The following is an 11354-nucleotide window of genomic DNA, read 5'->3' on the forward strand; positions in this document are numbered from 1 at the left end:
GAACAAAGGCCATCTACGTCCCTAAAGAGGGGCTGCTGGAGCACGGGCGGGCTCGTCTCTAATCTGCTCTCTGTTATTCCCAGGCGTGTAATGGGAGCCCCGGCTCCAGGGATGGGCGAGGGGCAGCTCAGACGCAGACGCTGCTCAGCAGGGCTCCCCGTCTGGGGAAAGACTCCCGTACAAGTTACAAGGGTGATAAGGATTTCAGAGGGGCCGGGGCAGGTGACTGTGGGAGTGACTTTGACCAAGGACCGAAGCCCAGGGGACCCAGCCAGGTGGGCTCGTGGGAAGGAGTCCTTTGGTTGCGGGAGAAGAGGAAGGGAAAGAGGGGCCAGGGTTGGGGATAGACAGCCCAAACCCAGAGTGGGAGAGAAAGCGGAGGCAGTGGACAGCGCGGGGTGCCTGCCACATAACTCCAGGCAAGGGCCTCGTTTCCCAAAACAAACCTGCGGGACTCTCACCCCGCATGTGAGCTGCGTCCAGGCGTCTGTGGGTGAGCTGCAGGCAGTGCGGGTGCCTTTCCCAAGAAAATAGGAACAGCGTATGGAAGGCCCCTTCTGCAGGATTACCCATGGCAAGCCGTGGGCCAGGTCTCCGGGCCTCCCCCCGCACACCAGGTACCTGAGTGCCAAGCAGCAAGGATGCTGCGATGCCCGGAGGGGAAGAGCCAGCAGGCCCCCCATCTATCTTCAGGGCCTCCACCTGTGGAACCTGCCCAGGTTTCCTCTCCTCCTTTTACCCCGCGTGGAATAGAGCGCAGCTTTCCCTAAGCTCTTCTCTCCCTGAAATAAGAGCACGGCGCCCCGAGGCTGCAAACAGACCACACAGCCTTAGTTTCTGTGTGTAGCTGAGGGTCTCATGCTTCCTAGGCCAGTGCGGCTGCCTTTGCAACTCCCTGAGCGCCATGCCTTGGTGCACCAGGGAGGACAAGGGAGCCAGGCTGCCAACGGCCGGACAGGCCTGCTGTGTGTATTGGAAGAAGTCGCCCCTTCCTCCAGACAGATGCATAGCAGCCCCACTCGCCCCTCAGCACAGTGTCCTTGTGCAGTGAGCAGCCCAAGCAACTGAACACGAAGTCCGGAGTAGTTATAAGAACCCACTAAGGGGTCTCAGCCTACAAGGCCCCTGCCACCACCTTCTCTGTGCACTACAAAGAGGCACGAAGTGGTGTCCAGTGTAGCGGACCTCTGAGCCCCTGGGGAAGAAGAGAAGAAACAGGAGCAAGAAGGAAGGGCAGTCCCCACTGAGTGCATGTGAGTCAACGATAAAGGAATATCCGGAAACAGCAGAGAAACTATTGGCTAGCTCCTTCGTTCAAATAGTTTCCAGTCTTATAGATTTAAAATAAATGTGACATGTGGAACTTTGGTTTTGAATATGTTGATTATCCATACTGTACCCAGATGAATGGGCTGGAAATTTCTCTGATGAAGAGTTGTCCTGCCTCTAGATATGACAGCGATGTGACCTCGATTTTGAGGCCAAGATCACACTTATTTTACATTGAAGCTTTTCTAATTAGGGAAAGCGTTCTAACGTCCCCAAAAGTGACACAGCAGGGGGAGGACTGGCCACAGAGTCCTGCAGACAGGGCCCAGGTGGGAGGAAGCGAGAAGCCGGGGTTAGATGGCAAAGGGGTGGCATTGGTTTCTGATCAATTGACCAGATCGGATGCGGTCGGGGTTGGAGAAATGACCTGGGTACCGAGGATTCCTGGGTGCGTGTGTGAGAGAAAATGGTGCCACTGTGACACGAGGAGAGAAGTCGGAAGGAAGATTTTTGTTGTTAGATCAGCATTTTAAACTGTGTTTGGACGTTGCCTTTCCAGCGAAGGAGGCGCTCAGTCAGGAGGAGGCCTCTTTCCTTTATACTTTCTCTGATCGTGTTTAACAGAGGGAAGCATCACCAGCCATGGGGGGATTACCGTGTTCTCCTTTTGATTCATTCTCTATGATGTTTTTTTAATCGGGGTAAAATTTATGTAACATGACAGTCACCATGTCAAAGTGAACAATTTAGCGGCTTTTCATAATTCACATTGTTATGCAACCACCACCACTACCTAAACCCAGAACGTTGTCATCACTCAGAAAAGGAAACTCGTACCCATTAGGAGACAGTCTCCCTTGCTCCCCATCCCCAGCCCCTGGCACCCACTGAAATCTGCTTTCTGCCTCTATGGATTTGCCTATTCCGGCCGTTTTATATCAATGGGATCATACACTGTGTGACTTTGGGGTCTGGCTTCTTTCACTTGGCGTAGTGTTTGGAGGCTCATCCATGTCACAGCACGTGTCGCTACTTCATTCTTTTTTATGGCTGAGTAATATTCCATCACATGGATGGATAGACCACGATTTGTGTATCCATTCTTCTGGCGACGGACTTTTGGGTTGTCGCCGCTCTCTGGCTGTTGTGAATTGTGCTGCTGTGCACATGCGTGTACAGGTGTTCTTGGGCCACCTCTTTTCCGTTATGTTGAGTGTACACACAGGAGCAGGATTGCTGGATCACATAGTATTCTATGTTTAACTTTTGAGGAGCTGCCAGACTGCTTTCCTCTACGTTATGTTTTTCATTTGTTTGCTTTTGCTGTTTATTCATCTGAAGTCAAATGTGTTTGGCGTGAAGGGCGCATTGAAAGCCAATTGAATTCTTCCCTATTCTGGTCTCTGGTTATGTAACAAGAGCCATCTTTTCTGTTATGTGTTGAGTGCACACAGCGTGCCAGGCACCACCTCTGTGTGTGTGCATCACCTCCAACCCACACGTTGGCCCTTCTTGGTAGGAGTGGTCCCCATTCTACAGATGGGGTGACAAAGCCTGTTCCTCGTCTGCAGGTGGGGCTGCTCTTTGTGCCACACCCACATCTTCTTAGAGTCATGAGCACTGGAGGCTGGGTCAGTGGTGCCAGCACTGTCCTTCAATCTGGCTTGTCCTTGGGGACAGTGCTCAGCCCTCGTTCCTTGAGTATAAAACCAAGCAGTGGCATCCTCTGGTTGTCTGTATCATTCTCCTCCCATTTAATAATTCTATCCCAAGATTTACTAATTAAGTTCTTCCCTAGTATCTTGTGATGCTCAGTCTACTGGGCACTAAATGCGTCCTGGGCATCTATTTCTGGGGCCTGTGTGTGTTTGTCACTCAATTCCGGCTTCATACGCGTGGCTTTATAAGATGGGCAGGCCCCTGGCGGGCTGCCTCAGCACCTGGAACCCTGCCGTTCCCCACTGCGGGGTCCTTTCTCTTCACTGTTGGGGGTTCTCAGCCCTTTTCATGGTCCTCTCCTTCCTCCTTTTTTCTCTCTTCCTGCATCTCAGGCCAGTCAAGATGCTCTCACAGGTGGCCTTGCTTGTCCCTCCTGGGGCCAGGCCCCTCTGCACAGGTTCTGCCTCAGCGAGACACCTGCTCGTCACCCTCAGCATCCCCACCTCCACCTCCAAGTCTGCCATCCTGACCTCCAAACGCCTGCAGAGCGGGGCCCCTACGCGCCATCCCCGACGAGCTGTGGTGCACTCCGCACCCCCTCCGGCTTCCCAGGGCCCGTCTTGGCCAAGCGCAAATGGGACCATGTCTCTGCCACTCTTTCCTCTTGCAGAAGGAACAGAACACACAGGCTCCTCAAAGTCTCGCCCGAGCTGGCATCCCTCTGCTTTCCCTGGGTGTCTGGCTCCAGCCACACGGCCGCCCTGCCATCCATTCCATTCACAGTTATCTGGGGGACCGTTCCACCAACATCTGTCTCCTCTGCTGAGTTTGAGCCCCATGAGAATTGATTTTGCTCGTCATGAGACCCCAGCACCTCGCCCAGCAGCTGGCACACAGCTGGCACCCGATAAATACTTGTGGACTCAATGAACGAAAGAATGAACCAACAAGCACGTGGACGAACCACCCTGCCCCGCCCACAGAGAGCACCACACACACAGGGGTTAAATCAGCCGGTCAATCTCCTTTTTAAAACGGTGGTAAAATACACATAACGTAAAGTTGACCATTTTAAAGTGTACAATTCAACGGCATTTAGGATACTCAAAATGTTGTACACCCACACCACCATCTAGTTCCAGAACATTTTCATCACCTCCAAAAAAGAAACCTCATACCCTTAGCAGTCACTCCCCACCCCCCACCCCCAGCCCCTGGCGGCCATGGGTCTGCTTTCCACCGCTGTGGATTTGCCTCTTCTGCATGTTTCACACAAATGGAATCTTACAGTCTCGGGGCTGGTCCCAGAACCACAGGATGAAGGCGAGGACGCCTCCTGGCCCATCTGGCACCATCTCTCCTGCCTGGCTCCCTCTTCCCCGGTCTTCTCAGGACAGGGTTCATTAAATACCACAGATGGGCCAACAAGAGCTACCACTTGGCCTCGTGCACCGGTCAATTCCTCTAATGGCCTCTTGGATGTCCCCCTGTTCAAGGACGCTCATTTATTACATTCAGTAATGGTCAGTCTCGCTCTTCCCAACGCAAACCATGTTGCCTTTGTTGCCACCTCGCACTAGAATCTTTACGTCTTATAAACCCACCAACAGGAAGCCTCTCCCATGGTTTATTCTCTGCATCGTTCTGGGAGGGAGGAGAAACTTTGGTGAGGAGATGGCATCTGGGTCATTCGCATCCATCCATTTCTGGACCTCACTGAGGAAACCCTCATGGAGATGTTGAGAGAGAGAGAGAGAGAGAGGCGGCATCTTCTATGTCCACGGTGTCCACAGCCATGGATGTGCCAGGGTCTGGGAGATGCCCACCCTGCGGCTGCTAGCAGAAGGATGTCGTTGGGAGGCAGGGGGCTCAGGGACATGACCACATGGAGCAGGACAGCTCTGCCACCGGTCTGCTACTCAGAAAGGCACATTTTCCACGCTAAACACGCCTCTGGCAACAACAGAACCTCACGTAGGCCGCATCTTTTCCCTGTTCCTTCAATCTTGCATAATTTCTTAGATCAATTTTTTTTAAGAGGCAAAATAAGAAGGAAAAGACCATTTTCTTCCCAACATGGCAGATTACTGCATTTGCACAAATGACCGTGCCCGAACAATTCCGTCACCTGGAGCCTGCCCAGTGGAAGCCTGGGCGTTTGCTATCTTTCACTGCAGAGTTGCTTTGATGATTTTTTTTAAAAAAATGAATATGTATGGTTTTATTATTAGAGCAGATAATGCCAACCAGCCCTTTACTACAGCGTGGGCTAAACGTCGAACGATTTCCCAAAGGTGTGTCTGATGGAACTGCTGTCTTAGAAAAATGTGCTCAGGAATGAGGCTTAGCTGCTCCGTGGCCACACAGGCTGTTCTTGGCTAGTAGGGGAGTTGGATGTGGGTCCTTAGTGCCCCTGACACACCTGTTAACCCTCAGCTGTGTCTGTAATAAATGTAGGATCCTTGAGAAGACCCAGAACTATCTGGACTTCAGGTGCCTACCGCAAAACAGGGATATTCACATCCATTTTGCCCACATCACAGCACTGTGAGGGCTAAGATTAAAATGTGGCCGAGTCTGATTTCCTTTTCACATTTTCAATTCCTTTTGAAGCATCTTTGGTCATTTTACTTATCCATTGGTCTAAGCTCAGTTGTACCGTGGGTGGTTTCATCTGCCGGCTTTCCCCAGAGAGTCTGCAACTTGGAATCTGTGTTCCCTAATGCAGCTGAGCCAAGGGGTCTTCAGAGCGCCCATCCCCGATGTTGCCCTGTGCAGGGGCTTCTGCGGGAGCCCTCGGTGTTCCCAGGGGACATCCCCTTTTATAGGAGTGTTTGCATGGATTTCTGAGATCATGCAGCTTCTTGCATACCAGCTTCCTTGATGTCACCCTTTACTCCCAGAACGTTCTTTTTCTAGTTTCCCTAGAAAGGGGTCTGTTCAATGTGGGGGGTCTCATTTCCACCTGCTCAGTGTTCATCTGTGGCCTGAAATGCCCTGCCCTGTGCTGCCCCAGAGCAGCGGGCGCACCCCCTGGAAATCTCTCTGCCTCCTCTTTCCTGGTCCTTTGGTGAAACCTTTAGACTCTGCTGTTTTTCAATCAAGCTCTGCTCTGTGTTGGAAAGGCTGCTGGTATGACTCCCCGGGACTTTCCTAGATGCGTGGGGGCAGGACGGTTCCCAGGAAATTTTATCCCACATCTTGCTGGACACAGAAATATGGAGTTAAAACAATATCTGTAGGAATCATCAGGAGCTGGACCACTTCCAACACACGTGAGGCAGGCTCATTACGGGCTTGCACAAACAGCCAGGGTGGGGCTGAAGCGGGACCTTTTTCTCCCACTGGGACCCATCAGCCGTCTTCTTCCCATCACTTGGGAAGAGCCTGGAGGGTGAGGGCTGCACTGCTTCCCTCCAGAGAGTTTCCGGCTTCATCTTTGTGGCCCGCTTCACTCAGGGAGAGCCAGACTGGACCACACTGGGAGGGAGAGCTGGGGAAAGGATGCTGGAGTTGCGGGTGGTGTCTCCTGCCTTGCCGGCCCCTCCCTTCCTGACAGGGAGCTGGCAGAGCCTCGGAAAGGTGACTCTGCCTGGAAATGATGCAGCAAGAGAATGCTCGCGATGACCTCAGGTGTTCCCAGGTACAGTCACATCTCCCACCCCGAGTGGCGTGGGGCGAGGATGACTCCATCGGAATCGGTGAAAAATGAGACACGGCAATAAATCCATGTGAAGACTTGCTGTTTCATTCCACAGGCATGGCGTGCAGACTCGCTGCAGCTGTCGCACGAAGGAGCATGCAGGGGCACCTGCTTCCAGGTCTATCTCTGCCACCTTCAAGCCACGTTGTCCCCGGTGAGTTACCTGTTAAAACACTTATCGCCAAGTGATGGGCAAACCGATTGCATTCATGTTTTCTTCTGTTAATCACTAGATCAGTTGTTTCCAGATTTCAGGATTTTCCAGACCAGCAAAATTATCCACTTTGTCTGACTGGCCTTCTTGGTGAGCCCCTAAAATAGACAATAATCATTTGTAATTAGTATATTAACTATTCGTAGATAAACGGGTGCTCCTGGGTTGTTTTAAAAGCCTTTAATAGTGGCTTCCTTTAACTCTTAAAGAAGCTAAGTATCCCCCCAGATAGTTGATTCTATCCTTGTGCCCAGCAAGGCTTTTTTAAAAAAACACTTAGCGCCCAGGAAAATTTTAGGCCAGAATGAAGGCAAAACATTAATGACACAGAATGTGCCTTGTGAGGGGACAAGAGCTGCTTTCCTGGGCCCCACATTGGGCGGCTGAGCCGTGGCCCTCCCTCCAGCTTGCAGGGCCCGGCTGCCAGCCGGGAACACGCTCTTCCCTCGCTGAGCCATCCCACAGATCAAGCCTGTGTCATTCTGAAGTCAGCACTGGGAATGGCCAAATCAATGGGATTGCAGAGGCGGATCCAGAGGGCTCTGAGAAGCTAGGAGCCGGCTCCCTTTGTTCGGCCCAGGGGTCCGTCCCCAGCAGGCAAGGCCCCACAGCAGCCACCTCCACTTGGGGCCTCTGATGTGGGCCACAGCAAAGTCCCAACAAGTGATGGCGGTATCCGTCTTCAGTGCCTTCATCTCTCTCTCCTCGGTGTACCCTTCTGCCAGGCTCCCACAGCTGCCCGAGGAAGCCCTATGAACTCAGTTTCTATCTGGTGGACGCCTCTGACTCTCCGAGGGCGACCTCACCTATCAGTGGACAGGTGTGGGGGCAGCGGTCTTTGGAGCCAAGGCAAACATACCGTTGACGCCACTGCCTCCTTGGAAGTACTTTCTCAGCGTATAAAAAAATACAGGGTTAAGCATTTTCATCCATAAGGTAGGTTGAAGCCTCGGGTGCAAGCCGAGATGCCACGTCACCTTGTTCTTGGGCATAACTGAGCCACCTGGCGGGAATGGAGGTTGCCATCTGGCTCACACATTTCCGTCCCCCTGGCGTGGGCGCAGAGTCACAGAGGCTGCATGATGGGGGTGGCCCCGGGCAGGCTCTTGGCAGGTGGGGCTGGCCCTCAGCTGGCCCCTCCCTGCAACAGCACATGACTCAGGATCCTCGACGGCCCCTTCACCAGGCTGGGATTTGAGGGCATATCCTGTTGACTGTTCACTCTTAAGGTGGGAGGTGGATGGCCTGGAGGGCCCCTCCCCAGTGGGCCAGTGCCCGCAGGATCCTCGTCTGATTGCCCGGCCACCTCCGGCAGGTGCTGGGGCTGTGGCAGGATTCATCTGTGTCTTCCCCAGAAAGGGCCTGGGACACAGCAGAAGTGCCACACCGGTCCCTCGAATGAACCCTAAGTGAACTTCCTTCCCCTCTGGGTTTGAAAGAGTCCACGTCTCCTGGACTTCAGAACACAAAAGGCAATTCATCTTTTTTAGACAGGCCTTTGCCCAAGGACATGAGAAATGGGACCCTTTCATGTCCAGCTTTTAACATTTTTCTCTTTTAGTATAATCTATACTTTATAAAAGTTAAGAGAAAGAACATGGGCTTTGGGGTCCACACTCCCTGGGGTCAAACTCTGGCTCTGCCACGTTCTTGCTGTGTGGCCTTGGACAAGTGACTCAGCCTCTCTGAACTCAGCTTCTGCACTTTTAAAATGAGATGAGGCCACCCTTTGCGTGTTGCCTTGAAAATTAAGTGAGCCCATCAAGTCGAGCACCTCCTCCAGCATCTGTTGGTACACATGGCTGTGACTGCCCTGAGAGCCTGCCACCTGCCCCACCAGGCTGGTGCATTCGTAGGGACCCCCACGCCAGGGATGTGCCATGATGCCCCCCGAGGAAGGGGCTTGCTAGATGCTAACCCCCATATCTATCAGTCACTCCTGCCAGGGGCGGCTTGCATGTGGCCTGGTCCTCAGACTCCAACTTTCCCACAGCCCTCGCGAGGCTGCACGGTCAGGGCTACTGCAGCGCCGCAGAGCTGTCGCTCTTCTCCCGGGAAGGCAGCTGCACAGCGGCTCGGTAGGCAAGTCATGCAAATGATCAGCAGGAGAATTCCAGGCCTCAAACGGGGCGGGGGCGAGAGGGCGAAGGGCGCTCTGGCCCGGGGCGACCTTCTTCTGGGTTCGCAACCTCCCTACGTCCATTCACAGGCAGGACAGGAAATGGACCCAAAGCACGGTCCAGACTCCGGATGGTGGAAGTGACTAAGCCCATGCGAATGGAGCCGAGGAGATTGGGTCAAATGTCCCTGCAGACCCCATGGCCCAGGGCACAGGGCCAAGTCTTAAAAGCCTTTTACTAAGAGGGAATTCTCAGACTGCCTTCTCTCAAGTGCCACATGCACTCACAGGTCGTGCACCCTGGTCGTCCATCGCAGCCCGCGGAGGGCCAGGGCTCTGGTCTCTCAGGGGGGCGCTGGGGGCACAACCTGATAATTGGAGCAATAATAGTAACAGTCGTGCAAGCTGATGCTGGGTGAAGACGTTTCTCCACAGCATTAGAGACAAACTGTAAACTTCCTGGCCCCCTGCTTTCCTCTTCTGGAAATTTAAGATAATTAATTGGAAATTTAATGAAATATTTTTGTAAGTATTTAAGTACACATCCCAATTTTTTGTTAAGCATTCTTTAAAAAATATAAGAATATCTAGTTCAATGGTAATAAATAATTTCCAGTATTAATAAATATAACTGTGTTTATAGAAATGTAACATATGACACTAGACATGTTTATTAATTTTTAGCAATGTAACATCATCACAGGACCTCCTGGGTTGGTAGGGAAGACGTTAAAATACCTCTTCCCTGGCTGCACAGATAAGGCACCCAGAGGTGGGGTGACTGGGCGGAGGCCATCCAGCACGCAGTGCTTGTCCACAGGAAGAGCATTTTGGAAGTGTTCTCAAAATGAAGAATGGAACAATGGAGCCTTTACTCCTGCATCCTGTGCTCCAGTCTCACAGCCAGTTACTGGACAACATTCTGAAGGGAAATTTGGAAACACTTTCTGCTGTTTAATCCCTGTCGCCATGGGACTGACCTGGTCCAGGTTCAGAGAGAGGGCTTCTGGAGAGTTCCAGGCAGGTGGCTGCCTCTGGCGGGTCCTGTAGGTTGATGTGAAGAGGTTCCCCTTGGGCAATAGTGTGCAAGCCTGCCTTGGGGACAGCCGCCAGCACCTGGGGCCTCCTCCCCTGCCGCTGGACGCCCGGACTGCCACCTGTCTGCTCACAGAAGCTCAGTGTGAGTGCCTTGGAGGATCAAAGCACAGTGGGGGCCTTTCAGGAGCAGTTAGAAACAGCAAACAACTGCAGTGTGTGATGGAAGCTGACCCACTGGCAGGACTGGTGGGCGAGCACGGGAGCTCCTCCTGGGCAGAGCAGCAGCTCGGCTCCTCCTGCAGAAGGGATACGGGGAGGAGGAGAGAACCACGTGCCTGGAGGAGGGACCGTCACCACGGTGGGGAAAATGCTGCTCCTACTGGGGAGCTAAGCCGTCCAGTGTCCTCCTTGCACTGGACCAATGGGACCAGGCGCAGTGACGCTGGGCCGGGAGCAGAAGTGAGGGGAGCCCGGGTCTTTTTCATAGATTTCCAAGATGTTTCTGTTCCTATCGCATGATTTGATCACAACTGCATTTTCCTGTGGGCTGATGTCATGCCTGGTGTTCCCTCAATTTGCTTTTACACAGACGTAATGCAATAACTATATGTTTACATTCCTTTTGTAAAAACTTAGAGCAGTGTGACAAGTTCCAAACCAGGATTGGTTGTTAGTTTACAGTCTGTTAGGAACCTCTAAATGGGCCAGTGGGGTGAGCACACCTCGGAGACATGGCAGAGGGGTAACCAGACTGGTTCCACCAGTCACACGGGACGGGCCGTCTCGTAACTGCCAACATGGCCACATCCAGGGCACAGGCGTGCACGGGTGCTCACCCCAGAACAGGGAGACGTGGAGCCCTAGGTTGCTAGTCATCCCTGTTATCCTGGCAAGGGGGCCCCAGGACTCAAATTATTCCACTGCATAGATCTAGCTACAGATAAGAATATAATTAGGTATTTCCTCCAAATAGATTTCCGAGAAAAGAGAGCAATTCCCCGCAACCCCTAAGCGCCTGTGGGCTGCACAGAGAGCTTGTGCTTGATGACCGGGTAACTGACCGGGTAACTCACAGAAACCTGATGGGATCATGCTAGTTCCTCTCTGGAACGTGAGACCTGCCTAGCGAGGGCTCGTTCTCCCCCACCCCAGCTCACTTGGGCAATCTGATGATTTCACCTCCCTGCCAGCTCCTGTTCTGTTCCCACCAGGGCTTTTGGTCCAGCTGCCTCCCAATTCCTTCCTCCTTCTCAAAGAAAATCAGGTCCCTTGGGTGCAAATTCCTTCACCGTCCGTCCTGCTGTTCCCTGTCCCACAACTTCAAGCTCACACATCCTCTTCTCGTGGCCTCC

This window comes from Equus quagga, unplaced genomic scaffold (assembly GCF_021613505.1).
Source record: "Equus quagga isolate Etosha38 unplaced genomic scaffold, UCLA_HA_Equagga_1.0 73442_RagTag, whole genome shotgun sequence".
Lineage (NCBI taxonomy): Eukaryota > Metazoa > Chordata > Mammalia > Perissodactyla > Equidae > Equus > Equus quagga.